Source organism: Manacus vitellinus, unplaced genomic scaffold (genome assembly GCF_001715985.3).
Source record: "Manacus vitellinus isolate BGI_N305 unplaced genomic scaffold, ASM171598v3 scaffold_0_pilon, whole genome shotgun sequence".
NCBI classification, from domain to species: Eukaryota; Metazoa; Chordata; class Aves; order Passeriformes; family Pipridae; genus Manacus; species Manacus vitellinus.
In genome coordinates, this window is record NW_021938789.1 from 1,536,144 (window position 1) to 1,552,447 (window position 16,304).

Consider the following 16,304-nt stretch of genomic DNA (forward strand, 5'->3'; position numbering starts at 1 on the left):
GTATCCTCCTTTTATGACAGTGTATGACAAATACACTGCTTACATATTTTCACATAAACCCCAAGAGTATAAAGAAGGTGAATTACAAAGAAGAGTTCATACAAGAGTAAAATTCTAAGCAAGCTTGCATTAAGTAGTTAAAGCTTGGTGCTACATTATCTGTGTTGAAAGAACATGGAAATGCATTGAACAGATATGAAATATGCTGTGTAACTGACAACCAAGTTCCATCTCATGGCCCAAACTTGTTCTCTATCATGGTTGACCATCTGTAATTTGTTACTGAAGAAACCTGAGTACATCTGGCAGGAGACACCACCTTGAGAGCTGACACACTGAAAGACCTCAAGTTTTACCACTCCCATCTAGTTACCAAATCCATTAGAATTCAGAAAACAAAGCTTAAAACACTATACAGCTTTCAAGTAGCAAAAATTTTCTTTAAGATAAAGAGGTCTCAGCTATCACACCACAAATTCCAAAACTGAATGGTACTTTGAAGAATTTCTTGTTGTTGCTCCTTACTTTGCTAAAGCTACAGTCTCTATCAACTTAATTATTTGTTGGTGTCCAACTTCTGTTTCTCACATACCATGAGATTTTGAATGGTGAAGTTTCTGAAGAGACCTGTACTACACAGAAACTGCTTTAACTACATGAGCCCTCAGTACCAGTCCACAAACGCCCCAAAGTATGAGCAGACCACAATTAAAGTCCATCAAAATAACCGAAGGAAATTTCAAAGACAAAAGCAGTGCACACATGTCAGTACTGTATGTGCTTTCAGATATTATTTTAAGTGTCACCAGGGACATCCCTCTTGCCAGGTATATTAAGGTACTTCAATAAAAATTAGTTCAGTTGAGCTATGCACCTCTTACTAGTTCACCAGACCGTTCCAAAAGCAAAACAGCTACTTTCTCACTATGCATTCAGCTGTCAGCAGCACACTGAACAGCTGGATGCAGGACAGGCTGTGCTACAAGTCAAGACACAAACTAAGGGGTACACGTTGCAGTAGGTATTTAGAAAAAGTATTTGTAACAATTACATCAACTAAAAGAAATCACACGAGGCAAACAAAGTTACGCCATGTAAGAGAAGACAACTGTGTTCGGTCAGAAAAAAACCCAACAGTGAACTGTTCCACCTACATTAGTATGATTTTTTTTCTTTAAATACTGAAAGACAACCTTCTGCATGATGGAAAAGCTCGGTATTTTCTCTGTGCGCTACCTCAGCGCTATCAGACGTTTAACAAATGACTTATTAATTCTACAAGCAAGTTCTGAAGAAAGATTCACTTGCCAAAGTAGCTTCATAGAAGTTACTAGAACTCCAAATCACAGAGGAGTTTACTCACGGAGGACAGGCTACAAAGCCTTAATGCAAAACCATTCCCTTGTATGGCAGGTAACCAGGCACAAGGTGCCAATTAGTACACAAGTACTGTGGACCACATTTCAGTCAGTATAAGGCAAAATAACTATTTTATTAGAGCACAAAAATGCCAGGTGAAAAATGAGTGCTGAGGAAGGCCTTTAGTTTTAATCTTCACTGACTGGGACAGAAATTTAGCAGCTTTAAATGCTGTCAGGTAAGTCACTTGGCAAGCTCAGCATGCAACATCCACAGACAGCAACAGTGCAAAAGAGGACAGGATCATGACTGTTTGGAAGGGAAATCCATGTCCCCCCACTTGGGCAGCTACCTTTGCAGATGACAGCATTCTGACAAGATCAGCTTTGGTAACCAGGCTGAAGGACAAAACAGTTAAGATCTGATGAAGTCAACAGTAAGATATTCAAGTGTGTCCTTTCAGCTCTTCACCTGAAAACTCAAGTCTTTCAAATGATCTTTCAGTGCTGACAAAAAGGGTACTTTTATCTAAATTTCCTTTAAAATAAGCTTCTGAAATTACATCTGGGTTCCTGGCATCTTCACACGTGCAAACGTTAAGCACACTACAGTCTGCATGAAGCAGTAACATCTTTTCTGCTGAAGATCTGAAACAAACCACTGCAGCAGGGGAAGTCACTGGCTGAGCACCTGGACCCAAGAAGTACTGAAGTGATAAACAAGCTTTTGACAGCTGCAGCCTTTTCTGCAGGTGCTACAGGCATTTCCTTCATTTCGGTTTGGCAGTTCAACACTTAGTTCAATAACTAGTTTAGAATTCAGAAATAGGTTAGGTTTTGTTTGATCAGCTTGTGCTCAAGTGAGAAAAGGGTGAAAGGAAGGTGTCCCCCCCCCCAAACTAGTTCCAAAGGTTAAGGCTGTATTTAACAGGACTATAAAGTTTAGTCTCAAGGACATGCAGCATTTTGCAAACGACTATATTACTAAAAATTGAGTATCACACTTAATACAGAAAAACATGTCACAACCAAGTATTAACCCACTCCCAAAAGAGCTTTTCCTAACACAGCTCCCCCTTAATACTTAAAAACAAGTTTTAACATCCTAAAGTACACTCAATACACATTTCACCATCCACACTGCCTGTCACTTCTCAACGCCAGGTGATGCTGCCTTACTTTTCTGGCAACATATTGTGGGTTCCAAGTGATCACTGAGGTAATCCCAGCTAGCAAACATTCAACATCTTTAGAGAAGGATTATCAGACTTTCTAAACTTCTGCTCAATTTAACACTGCAGCATGATTTCAAAGGACAGATGTCCATCTCCTCAAAGCACACAGTGGAATGGATGGTTACAAGGTTAACTATTCCATCTTGTAGCCAGGCACAACAGAACTTTTACTACACTCAAATACACCTGTGTGATGAGAATAAACTGCTACATATTCAGAAACCACATATAAGGCACAAGATTAGAGTAAGTCTGAGGAAATTACTGAATGGTGGAGATGCAAAGTAGCTTGACAGTGTACAGGGAGAGGTGCTGGAGAAGCAACAACAAATAGTATTTACAAAACTGTGTCAAACAACCCCAACGGAGACAGGGCTTGGAGAAATCCATTTCCATGCAGCACAAGATTCATTATGTGAATCGAGTTCAGCAGGGGAGATGATATGAGAACTAAGATTTCAAAGAGAGAAAAGTGCACCTGGAGAGATGTCAACAAATACTTACAAACACAAATCCAAGAAAAATACCCTAAAGAAAAGTTGTTCCAAGTGGCAGAGCTTATCCTTCAACATATAGCTTGCAATGCAAGAGCAATTTCATCTCAAGAATGGAGAGCTTAAAAGAACCCTAGCCACAGATGACTTCAGTCACTCTAACACCTGAAATTATTGGCAAAGTACTAGATTTGGAGTGTTATGTGATATATTTTAATACAGACAGGAAAAGGACGTGCTTTTTTTCAAAAAGAAAAGTCTGGATATCAGTTTCTGAGGTTAGGCCTGCCTTCATTCCATGCCTGCCTTCAGAAAAAGGTCAAAATTCATGTGACTGGTCTCCAATTCTCCACATTCCACAGAATCTCTGGGGAGGGTAGGAATCTTCTGTGAGCACTGAAAAGCAACAAGGAGGTGCTCAGCACCCACCTGGTTCACTTGGACATCAGAGTAACGGGGTTTAGAGACAGGAGAGAACATGTGAGATCATATACCCAAGGTTTACAGACTTCTGCTGTTGGGGGGTAAGCAAAGGCTCTACAGTGAATGGAATACCTGGGGGACAACCATACCCAGAGAGCAGTTACCACTCGTGAGTGGGAGAACACACCACACAGGAACCCAGCTCAGTTCCATTTCTGTGCTTCCCACGATCTGCTGCTGGCAGAGCAGGCTTGTTACAAGTAGGGGAAAGGCAGGAAGAACTGCAAGACAGCCTTAAAATTCTATATAAAACTCTAACAAGTTGAAAAACTGTTCTGCAAGTAACAGGATACAACTGAGTTCTGAGAGGTGTGCTCAGGCAGGATTAAATGAACAAACAGGAAGGCAAATTCTTCAGAAGAAAGCTGTGAGCTCGATTGGATCAACAGACTGACCTTGAAACAAGTGTTAAGCTGCTGTAAGAAAGTCAAATGTATGGGGATGCATAAACAGGAATATCAGCTCCAGGGCACATGAAGCAGTCTTTTTACTCCACTCAGCTCAGGAAAGCCTCAGCTGTAGTACAAACTTGGGCTTTAAGCACCATGCTCAAAGCCTGATGTGAACTAACCTGAGAGAAGGAAACAAATTATTAGAGTTGAAAATCATGAACTCTCAGGAGGACCTGAATACACTAGTTTTATTTAGGCCAAAAGTATCACAAGGCTGCAGGGTGGAGGGCAAGACACAAGGCAAGGAAACAGGAACATGGCAAAGGACAGTTAAAATATTTTTAAAAGATTACTTACTACAGGGGAAAGAATAGCTGTCCCTTATGCCCAGGGAATTAGGTAATGAGCCTGACCTGCAGTAAGGAAGATGTCTGGTTCCATACTCAGAACAAGTTTTAATGCTGAGGACAGCAAAGCACTGGACTGAGCAGAAAGAAGAGCTGCTCAAGCCTCTGTTATGAATCACATTAAATGTGCAATACCAGCATGGGGCAGGGGCCTCACACCCAGCCTAGATGGTTTGCAGTCCTACTTTTTTTTTTTATTTAAATTACTAACTCAATTTCAAGCCACTACAATGTTTTTGCTTATCCTCCTAAGGTGTGTGTTTAGTTTCAACAAGCTAGAGGTTACTTTTCTGATTTTTCAAATTAAAACATCAGGATTTGCACATCCAGCTTATTTTACTATGCCAAAAAAAAAAAAAGTCAACACCTTCCTCATACTTTCTTCACAGAGAAATAAATCCACTCCAATCATTTCCCGTGGCAGTATGCAAGTTCCAACAATATTGCAGTATCCTGCTGTATTTTTCTTCTGACCAGAGCCGAGCGTGCTTTGCCTCCTAACAACCCAGCAGGGTGATGTAATGGCTTTCACCGCTGTGGTGTCAAGGCACTGTCACACAAACATATGCACACACCTTTTGCTTTTACAACCATTGCCTTAGGCTTGGTTAGGACTTCCTGAGGATGTGAAGTGCTGCATGCAAACCAAATAATCCAAAACAAAAACTAAAACATGCAGGATTTTACAGACAGGGAGTTGAAGCAGAGAGTGTTAGTTACAGACAGAGAATCTGTTCCGTGTACACATTTAAACTGCAAAAGCTAAAGTCACTAAAGCACAGAAGAATTAACTCCTAAGAGTTCAGGCATAAATAGGCCACTTAAGAAGCGTAAACCAAAGACAAAATACTACCCTTTTTCATCCTCTGCAATAGTTTGGTACTGCAGGTATTTATCCAGGTCCTGGTCTGCTTTATTAAATGACATTCTTCTGATTTGTGAAACATGAAAAGAGCAGCAACAGTCCACCTCACCCTGCAGGAGCTCAGCAATTTCTTATCCAAATATTGAACCAGAAAGGTCTGGTCAGGATGGAGTGCTAATGGAAGAAAATGATGAAGTCAGCAAGCATATATGCAGCCAAGCTCAAGGAGACCACCATACATCCTGGGAAGTGAACAGGCCAAGTGACAGGCTGCCACTGGGACATGCTGGCACATGTTCCAGTGCCAGCACAATTTCCTCAGCACCGACACTGCTGTTGTGTCTTAACCTTTGGTAGCCCCTTACAGCAGGCAACAGCCCTTCAGTTTAGCCTCCAAGTTACTCACACTTCTCAAATTCATCAAGGTGCAACTTGGTTGTTTCATTTCATCGCTTCTAAGATATGAAAAGATGAAGTGCCAGGTACTTGCTCCTTTCCCCTTTCCCACTAGAAGAAACACACACTGTATTTTAGCCAATTCAAGGAAGTAGTTCTTGAATGCTGTTTTCATTACTCCTCTCTTCTCTCACTTACTAAATACTGCATCGAATTAGGCTCTGAAGCACAGCAGTAGTCTTGGGGCATGCTACACACCACTACCCCCATTCCAAATAGGACTTAATGAATTATTATTTGTCACTACTATCACATTGGGACAACTGAACAAAGAGGTTCCTTTTTTTTTTTAACTAAGATCGAAATTGTAACTGTCAGTTAATCCAAAACACTCCACAGACATACCAATAGATCCTACGTATCTAAATAGAGACCAGCAGTTAAAAACAAATAAATCACACCCTCAAAACTGTCCATAGATCAGAAGTCTCTTATGTTATGAAAACAAGGCTGGTTCATAACATGATAGAAAAATCACCTGCAATCTCAGTGGCCACCTACATGTTGATTTAGAAATGCTGAGCTGCAAGAGGCAAAACCCCACAGATCCAGACCCATCCTGCCTCAACTGTATTTCCATAGTTCTGCTGATTCATAATCTACATCACACACATGAGCCTCCAAACTTTAACCTTTTCCATATTTTGCATGCTACTTTTGGACAGTGGAAGTTGATAAAGCAATAAGGTTTTTACAGATCCTAATGACACACAGCTCGTCGCTTGCACCCTTCCTTAAATATGATAAACCTCCCTCTAAAACCAAAAGAGGTCAGATCAACAGAAAGCTTGAAGGAAGACAGAAAGTGCATCTTTCATTGGGAAAGCACAGAAAGTTAGAGAAAACAGTACCCTTAAGACAAGAATTTTCACTATACACGAACTTTGGAGGGCAGAATAAAGAACAAAAATATCACATACTATCCAACAGTAACTGTATGAAATAGAGGAATACTTTACTAAGACAAAAATCTAAAGCTACAATTAAGAAGGTGAAACATAACATATGTGCACAGCACTGAAGGAATGATTTAGGGCCACTGACATCAACAAGAGCTGCACAGAGCAAAAATTAAACACGCTGCAATAATAATATGAACTGCCCAATTAGGTTAAAAAATACATTTACCCTACAAATTAAAAAACCTCCCAAAGGCATTAATGCTGTTCACAATGTTATTTGAGATGCAAATTAGGGACCTAAAGTTAATATAACACCAACAGAAGTTCCTATTATTCCCATTCATGGCTCAAGGGGAGGCAACAGTAGAAGCCAAGCCTCAGCCCTGCTGTATGAGGTCTTATGAGGACAGTAAAGGTTTTCCTTCGTTTTTAACATTAACTCGCCTTAACTTAAATGTAGAAATTGACAAATTAAAAATGTGATCTTTCATAACCCAAGAAAAGTGAAGTGAATTAAAAAAAAAAAAAAAGTAAGCCAGCTGTCAAGGTTAGCTGGATGAGGGGAGTGTTAAGGAAAAACAAGTACTCTTTAGAAAAAAAGGAATTCAGATCCTATCTTCCAGCATCCCAGAGTTGAGGCTAAAGCACAGAAGTAAAGGTATAGACAGTGGTGCTGCAGTTATTTCTTCAACTATTTCCTGTACCAGCTGGGTTCCAATTTTAAAGCTCAGCAAATGCAGGAACAGCTTTTTTCCATCTCAGATGCCTTTCCCGCTATGACATGTAGGTCTTGGTATATTGAGTCAGTTTTGCAAATGACACTTGTAATACGACAGCCCTAAGCAAAAATACTGTTTGATTTCACACTCTTATCTCTGTCTGTACAGACAGACACACACACACTGAAGAGCAGCTTCCATCACTGGCCCTGGATGTCCAAAGTTCTGGGCCTGCACTTTGATATATTTGATATATCATTGATAGAATTTTTCCCAACATTTTCCTACAGTTTAATTTTCACAGGAACTTAAAACAATGTTGTCACATCAAATTCAGAGCAGCAATGCTAACATTAGGTAATCAGAAGCCTTGATCTTACTGTTAATATCCAACAAGCAAAATGTGACAGCAAGAATTTCACTAAAATACAATCAAGTTCAGACAGCAGAAAGCAAATTATATTAGTTTTGGTTTTATAACTCAGTAAATTTCCTAATTGAAACAGTTTATATTATCTAAAGCACGATATTCAACTGCTTAAAAAAAAATATAGTGCTGTCAGTAAACTGAGAGCCATAACCCAGATAATGCATTTAGTAACAACCCTGCCTACTTCCTCCCCTTAACCTAAAAATTAGCAGAAACACGGCCTTCAGAAGTTATTTACGCCCACTGCAAAGCACTAGCAGTTAGCCCAGCAGCCTCTTGCCAGCTTGTTGATGACACTATTCCCCAAACTGACCAAACAAATAAGCCACAACAGCACAAAATGTAGAAATGGCTATATTAAAGAGCTGACAGTTACCTTGATTTTTCTATACTCAACAGTACCACAATACCCAGCTGGATTACAGAAAAATTTGTAGAGCAGCCTAGAAAGGAATTAAAATTATGCCACTCCCTCCCCTTTATTTTTACAGACCTCCTCTTGAGGGACAAGAAAACCCTTAAAGAAAACCATTTTTCAGAAAATATGACTGTCTCAATCCCCTAACAGAGTGTTTACAGTTCAGAGAAACCAACAAAGTGAAGATTTTTTTTATACAGACTCTGTATCTATCACTGGACTGCAATACTTCAGTGCTAAGACCTTAAGGACACAAACTTTATAATATACAAAAAAACACACTGTCAACACAAATAGCTCCCTTGCAGGTGTACAGAGTCAAGAGATTGAAACTTACCTACCAAGAAGGTATCAGATACTGCCCTGATTTCAAGTACCTGTTTTCCTAGCCATGAATTTCTTCCTTAGAATTAATGAACAGGGCTTGCTTCTGCTCATTAACCCCTCCTTCAAGAGTGCTCATAAAGCCCTTCACAGGTTTCTGTGAGTAGTTCCACCCTCCCCAGTAAAAGATTATGTTAGTTACAATATCTACAACAAAAGTTGCAGGTACTCTATTTCAAAATTTAAGTTTATATGTAGATTGTGTAAGACCAAAGACAAAGTCCTATGAACGTTTACCTGCAAGATCATTCTTACATAACAATCAGATCTCAAGAATGTACTAATCTAAAAATAGTCCAAGAAGTTTGTTTCATAAAAATAAAAATGAAAGTTTAAAGCAAACAAAGTTTTGTCTAAAAAGAAAGCGCAAAACCTGTGAGCTTGCAGGGGAGAGAGAAACTCATTGTTGCCAAAAGGCAAAATTTCTGTTTGTAACTATGACCATAAACATACACAAAAAGAAATGTAAATCATAACATAAATATTAAGATTTTCCACTAAAGGTTTAACCAGACTTCTTGCTAGCATTTAAGAAAACTCAAAGCAGAACCAGAGAGGACAAATTCTTAGAACAGAACTCAAAGCCAGCACCAAAAAGTGGAGGAGCGAGGAAAGAATTGTGTTTGGAAAGTTTTAAGTACACCATGTTTCTAAAGGGAATAATCTATCAAACCACAGGAGGTGACTAGAACTGCCATCATCACTGTTAACACAAAGGAATGTAGATTGGGGGGAGGCAACAGAGGAAGGGGGAGAAAGAACAGAGAAGGGAAAAGAAGGAACTTAAAAAAGGGAGCCACAGTAATGGCTACCAGACTCTCAAGGAATTCCTAAAGGAAAGAATAAATCCTTCAAGGTTTTGTTTTAAATAAAGCAATCCATGCAATAAATTGCAGTCTTCTCAGTGCAGTTAGGCTTCCAGTTTATCTGTCCACCATATTTTCATAAATACAGTTTTATACCTCTACTACCAAAGTTTAACACAATGGTTGCAAATATAAATAATTCTCCTTTCAGCCTCCTCATTCTTCTGAATCATAGTACCCTGCAGAAAAATAGCTTTTCAAATGGAAGTAGGGAAATTTAACTTCCCCAAATTTAAAATATCCCTTTACAATTACTGAATCAACTTTAATTCTCCAGTTAAAGAAACAATAACTACAGGCTACGCACTGGCAGGTAAAGGCCACTAGAGGACTGCCAGATTACCACAGGAACATCCCAAAAGGATATCATATCATTAGGGGGATGATCTTGGAGATCAGTATTTCAAGTCTGTCTAACAGGCAGCATGTACTTCCATACGATGAAGAATAACATCTTGCTACTGATGCAAAAAATAGGGATAATTAAAAATAGCAGACATATTAATACCAACAGTATTTCCCAGAAATTCAAAATGAATGAGCAGTAAACACATTTTCTAGTTAGGAGTTCCACCAGCTTATTAAGATCTACTTGAAATGTATGATTTAGCCTTCTGACTCTGAGTGCAACTCTTCTAGGCATTTTCAGAAGCTCACAAGCTCTTTGGGCTTGAACACGTACCCTGCACCTCCAATAAAACCAGATCAAGTCACATGCTTCATCAGGAAAGTTTGTGCTATTCAGCAAACATTGTACTCCGGGTTTCATAAGCCAGACTCGAAGCAAGCAGGCTCTTCACAATTAAAACACATCCAGGGATGTTTCAGCTTGCCACTAAGATACACAAACTCACTGGTTCTTGCCAGTAACGGTTTTGACAAAAATATTTCCTATCAGTCAGGCATATGAACAGGAGCCAGTGGAACAGTAAAGGCTGCAAAAGAACTGTTCTCAGGAGCTAATTTTAATGTAAGCACAGCGAACCAGAAAATGGATTTGACCAGCTGGCTCAACTGATCCCAAGGCCTAGGATTGGGTATGCACATTACAATTCAGGGACTTCTTGGTTCTGAACCACCCAGCCCCTCCCAGCCCTGCAACCCCAAAGCTAAGGTGCTGCTCCAAAGACCAGTTTCTGGTTTCTGAACCCTGTGGTGGAGATGTCATTTCTCCAAAGGGGAAAACACCCGAACTTGCCGATCCCGATCCCAGCAGTTCAGATCCCTGACTCGAGGCCAACCCTGAGGATCCTCCACAAGACCTAACGCGACCTCCCGAAAGAGCACCCAGAATCTCAAGACCACGTTTCTATCCAGCCTTCTTGCAGGCCAGAAAACATTTAATAAGCCAAATAACCAGAACAAAGCCACGTTACTGCCCTTAGAAAAGCTGGAATGACACAATGAGCCCATTCACTCGCTCACCGAGCCCAACTGGTCCTTACACTTCGGGGGCCATAAACTAGAATCAACTTTCCTACTGCTTGAGGGGCGGGGGGAAGGAAGAAAATAACCTCCGCTCCCATCCAAGAACCACTAGGGAAGGCGGCTATTGTGGGAAAACACGCACCTAGTCGGAGGTAACTCTATCCTTGAGCCAGAGAGGGGGGGGAATCGCCTCAAAATCGCGGGGGGACGTGCCTGCAGACATGTGAGTGCAGGGCAGCGGCACAAAGGAATGTCCGAGCCCCGCCGGGTACGGAGATCGCACCATCCCTTCCCATGCCATCCCTTCCCTTCCCCGCACGGCCGGGGCAGGCCGGGCCCTGGGACACACGGCCGTGTGTCCCACCCGTGTGCCCGGATCCCGCCCCGAGCGGCACCATTAAACCTGATAAGTTGGGGGTATTCTTGGATTTTTTTTAGGGGGTGGGGTGGGGGGGGTTGTTGGGGTTTCTCCCTCCTGGCGGGGCCGCCGCCGCCTCCAGCTGCCTGGCAGCAGCCCGGCCGTGCGGGCCGGACGCGCGGCCCGCGCCGAGCGCCGACAACAACAACAGAATATCCAACATCCACGCCGCTTTACCGGTGCAGGCGTAAGGACGGGCGGCCCGCAGCCCCGCAGCCCCGGGGGTGACACCCCCGCCCCGCAGGGTCCCCCCGGGCCGCCGCTCGCCGCCCTGCCCGCCCGGAGCTGCGCGGTGCCCACGGGGGCTCTGCGAGCGGGTCCGGGGCCGGCTGGGCCGCCTCCCCTCCGCCCGTACTGCCGCCCTGGCTGGCTGGTACCTGCGGGGCTGTTACCTGTTAATTGTTACCTGTTACCCGTCCGGCTGTTGCCGACACGGCTGTTACCCCGTCACTCGGGTGGCTGTCGCGCACGCACCGGCCGCGCTCGCTGAACTCACCCCCCCCGCCCCGTGCCCCATACCCGCCCTCCCGCGGCACCGGCGGTACCTGCGGCGGCCGCGCCGCCTCCCCGCGCGTTTATGGCCCGGGCGGCTCAATGGCAACCGAACAAACACCGCGGCCACGCCCCCCTCCACCGCCCGCCCTCGCCTATTGCCGCGCCGCCCGCCGCCGAACCCTGACCCGCCCCGCATTGGCGGCGGGCCCGTCTGGCCCCGCCCACAAAGGGCGGGGGCGGGCGCTGCCCCGGTCGCGGCGAGGACGCGCAGCTGCGGGCGGGGCGGGGCGGGACTACAGCCCCCAGGAGGCTTTGCGGCGGCGCGCCCCCTCTCATTGGCTAGGCCGGGCGCGTGCGGAAGGGCAGAGGGTGCTGGGGCGATGACGTCATCTCGTGCCCGGATAGAGCCGCGGGGGGTACGCGCACCGTCCTCTTGCTCTTCGCAGCCCTCCTCTTCCTCCTCCTTCCTTATCCTGCTCTTCCAATTCCTCTTCCTCCTCTTCTTCCTCCTCCTTCTCCTAATTCTTCTTCTTTTCCTCCTGGCTCGTGGAACACTCTCTGTTTCTGCTCGCTTTGCTCCTGGTCTTGAACTGCGAATTCTAGTGCATGTAATGGGAAATTATGGTTCATCTGCTTCCATGATCCTTGTCAGTACCGTTGGCAAGGGGTTTGGCTCCATCCTGTATAATCACTTTTTTTGCACGCAGAATTCCCCATTGAGAAAACAACTTATCATCCCTGAAGCATCTCACTACTAAACCCTTACCCAAACTTAGAGTTAGTTCTGTTGGTTTGGGGGTTTTTTTAGAACGAAGGCGTGATGTAAATCTACCTTTCACAGCCAGGCCCGGTGCGGAGGGACCGGGAATGACCCCCGGGAATGACCACCAGGAACACCCCCCCACCGCCCTGTGCAGCTCCCAGTGCTCGTGTTCCTTTCCCGGGTATTCCCGGCGCTGCGTCCATGTGGTTACACTGCCCTCTGCTTGCCTGCTCCATGCTTCCCTCCGCCGGCCGCTGCCAGGCAGATCCCCTGGAAAAACACCTCACCTCCATCACCCCCGCTACGCGGGTACCCAGAGGGATGCTGCTGCCCTTCCCTCGCCCCTCAAAATGGAGGCCAGGAAAAAATCACCCACGTCTGCTTCTTACTCCACAAGAAGATGTTCCTCCGGGAGTTTCTCAGAAGCAGCTCTGAGTCAGCCGTGGCGAGGAAGTGGGATGTGTTTGGACAACAATTGCACCGTGCACTTGTCGGGGCAGAGGCTGCTTTGTGTGGGTGCCTAATCCTTCACGTCATGAGAAACCAAACCCCGGTTTTACTGTTGCCCACAGGCCCAACATTACCGGGGTACAGGTATTTCTGATTCATGGTAACTGTTAGAGAAGCTCTTCTCATCCCTTTGACAACCAGCTGTTGTTCCAGCCTTCTGCAACCTGTTCCTCTGTGTTTGCACGGGGAATTGTGTTTCACTCACCTTTCCTTTGACCCACAAGTGTTTCAGGTGAATTTACCTCTTTACCCTGTGAGGTTTTGCTGAATTACAAGACAGTATGCTGCAATAGATACCCGAGCTAACATTGCAACATGGAGTCCAAGCTGAAATGGTGTTCCTGGGAAATGCTTACTTTGGCTTGCTTACTTATCTAGGCTGTCAAATTTTATCATTAAAATTAAACCCACTTTTATTTCAAACAGCATTAGTAGGTTTTGCTTCTGGTCTTCATCACTGTCCTCTCAGCTTTTGCACTCTATACAACCCTGTAGTGCTTTTCTCAAATAGTATTCCAAGATTCCTTACCCTGATTATACAATGAATATTTAAATTAGTGTTCTATTTCTCAGAAAGATCAACACATACCTCTCTTCAGAAAGATCTCAGAAGCGATTACAGGTACACAGAGGAAAGTACACAGCTTTCTCCCATCACTCAGTCCTGGCTCTTGAAATACTTTCTGGTTGTGCTCATTTTGCTCCTGGCCTTATTGTGAATTCTAGTGCATGGGAAATTGTAGTTCATCTGCTTCCATGATCCTGTCCATATCCTTGGCAGGGATTTGGCTCCATCCTGTAATCAGTTTTGTATGCAGAGTTCCCCACTGAAAACAAGTTATCCCTGAAGCATTTAATTGCTAAATCCTTGTCCAAACTTAGAATTGATAATTTTGTTTTTTAGAAAAATGAAGTCATGATATAATTTTACCTTTCACAACCACCCTGTCTAAGGATTCTGCTGGAGCAGAGCAGCTCAGGCATGAGATTTTGATGCAAAACTGGTTTTCCTTTACCTTCGAGTTCAACCATTTCCAGAGTTTTGAAACAATAATATTTCCCACAGTTAAGCCTCAATATTTTCCTCCAGCATCCTGCACTGTCTCTGCTTCAAGGAGGGTAAAACCAGAGGGAACTTTTTGTTTCTGGAGCTGATATTTCTTGATTGCAACAGTTTAGTTACAGCCGTGGCTGCAGTGATGGGGGAGGCACATGAAAAAGGCACAGCCACACTCCCCCAGCAGCCAGTGCTGCTACTCCCAGCTTCCATAGGCTGGATATTTCCATCTAGGGCAAAACTTTGCAGTAATTAAATTATCTTGCAGATTAGATAACTCTTAGATCTTTTTTTCTCTTTTTCTGCAATGCTCCCCTGTAATTTCTCCCTTGATTTATCACTTTCCATTCTTTTCTCAAACTTTATGAGCTTCTTTTTCCCCATTGTGACAATGGCTGATACTTCTCTTGGGGCGGAGCTGCTTTTACCAGTCTGTGGTCCAAAAACAGGTGGAAAGCTGAGCCCTAAACTATTGGTGTTACAGAGGTGGCACATCCTATGATCAGCTGGTTGCATCCTAAAACTCAACACATGGGCAAACCATATAGAGTGGCCAACAAAAACCAAGGGACAGGGTGGGAGACAGGAGTGAGTGGTCATGTCTGAGACAGGGCAGGTGGCAGCTTTAATCAATGTCGTTCAGTATTCAACCAGAGTCTTCTCTCATTTTATACCCAAGAGTAAAAGCCCTGGCGGGGATCCAGTTTATAATTCAGATCTTGGTAAACACAGACCTAAATTTCCCTCATGACAAGGTTCGATAGTAATTGTCTAGCACTTTAAATATCTAATTACAAACATGCTACCACATGGTAAAGTGGTCGGTGTCTGTTCACTCAACTGTGTGTCTTCAGGAAGGGCCATCTGTTTCCAACAAACAGTGAGACATGAATGTAGGCAGGTTTCTAAATTAAAAAAAAAAAAAAGAAGAAGAAGACGAGAGAGAGAGGAAAAAAAACCCAGAAGTACAGACACAAAGCTGTATTTACAGTAAAGAACAGGCTGAAATAGGTTCAATCAGAATGAAACTCAGGAGACAGTTTTCAATTAGTGGAACTGAGAGATGGCATGGCTGCTCTGAGATGTCCTTCTGGGCGTTATCTTATGCACCTAAACTACTGCATTAAGATGACAGAAGCCTTCACTACGTGTTCAGTTTGGCCCATCTCGACCCCCGTGTTCCATAAAGGAGTTGCAGTTGCTCTTACCTCCTGTCTCCACACCTAGGTCACACATCCAGTTATTCAAGAAAGGGAATGTTTTCCCCTCCTTAGTCAGAACATGGTAGATGGGCATGAGTGACACTCTGGCTTTGCCTCTCAGGCAAAAACAACAGAGAGACCTTAACGCTACGTGCGTGTGTGTGTGTGTGTTACTACTAAGCTGCTGCCACTCTAGTCAAATTACCACCTGAGATACAGAAGGGAAGCAGAGGAGACTATGCAACTCAATTCTTTTTTTGCTGTTATTTTCATACTGTTTGTAGATAAGGAGCCCAGCAGCTATTTGATGTACAGACATGAAGTGCAAAAATAGTTCAGACACTCTGTAACGTGCACAGCGGCTCGTAAGGTTCATACAAGCATTTCCAACAGTATTTCAAACTGATTTTTCGAAAGTATTTTGCTGTGTACATTGATTAACTCAACATCAGTAAAGCCAAAAGTTAGTGTATTTACTACATAGTGTTCTTACAGTGAGTTATAGAAGCAAGACAAGTGGGTTGAGATAGCAGGTCTCAGCTGGGATAGCAAGTCTCAGGTAAATTTATCCCAAATCATGGTATTTCTCTTCTTGTAGCAATCACTGTTAGCCATTCATCTGCTTCCCCATAAAATACATATAATGGCAAAGGGGCCTCTTTTTTAAAAGACAAATTTATGAAGGCCTGTCAGAAGGAGTCCAGATCCAATAAAATCCTTCACTGATCCCGTTTCCCTCAGGTTCACTTTGCATTCACCCTTGGGAGCAAGAGAGCAATGTGGATTCCATCTCCCAGCCCAGGGAGTCCCCACACAAGGGGGTGAAGAAAGAAACTGGACTGACTCTGGAGACTGACACAGAGCAGGTACAGGAGACACTGCTTGGGTATTGAGGGGTGCTGATATCCTTCCTGTTTTGAGGGGATGTTTGAGCATGACTGAGCCCCATCAAAGCTGCTTTTCACACTTCTGCATTCTCTTTGTTGACCAGTTTCACAGGTTCTGGGCACAAGAAGAAGTTC

The 16,304-nt window shown here is 43.7% G+C and overlaps 1 protein-coding gene across 5 annotated transcripts in view; it reads right to left on the bottom strand.

Moving 5' to 3' along the window:
- FAM53A (family with sequence similarity 53 member A) overlaps nt 1–11,748 on the bottom strand; it is a 70,292-nt gene extending 58,544 nt beyond the window's left edge. The window contains exon 1 of one of the 5 annotated variants that reach the window (XM_029960663.1): nt 11,662–11,748. The gene's annotated coding sequence lies outside the window, so the exon portion shown is untranslated. Of the gene's footprint in view, nt 1–3,965; nt 3,988–5,640; nt 5,664–11,632 lie in introns of those variants that run through there. The other 4 variants (XM_029960656.1, XM_029960672.1, XM_018088553.1 and 1 more) reach the window with 4 other exon arrangements.
- Between the last annotated feature and the right edge of the window lie 4,556 nt (nt 11,749–16,304).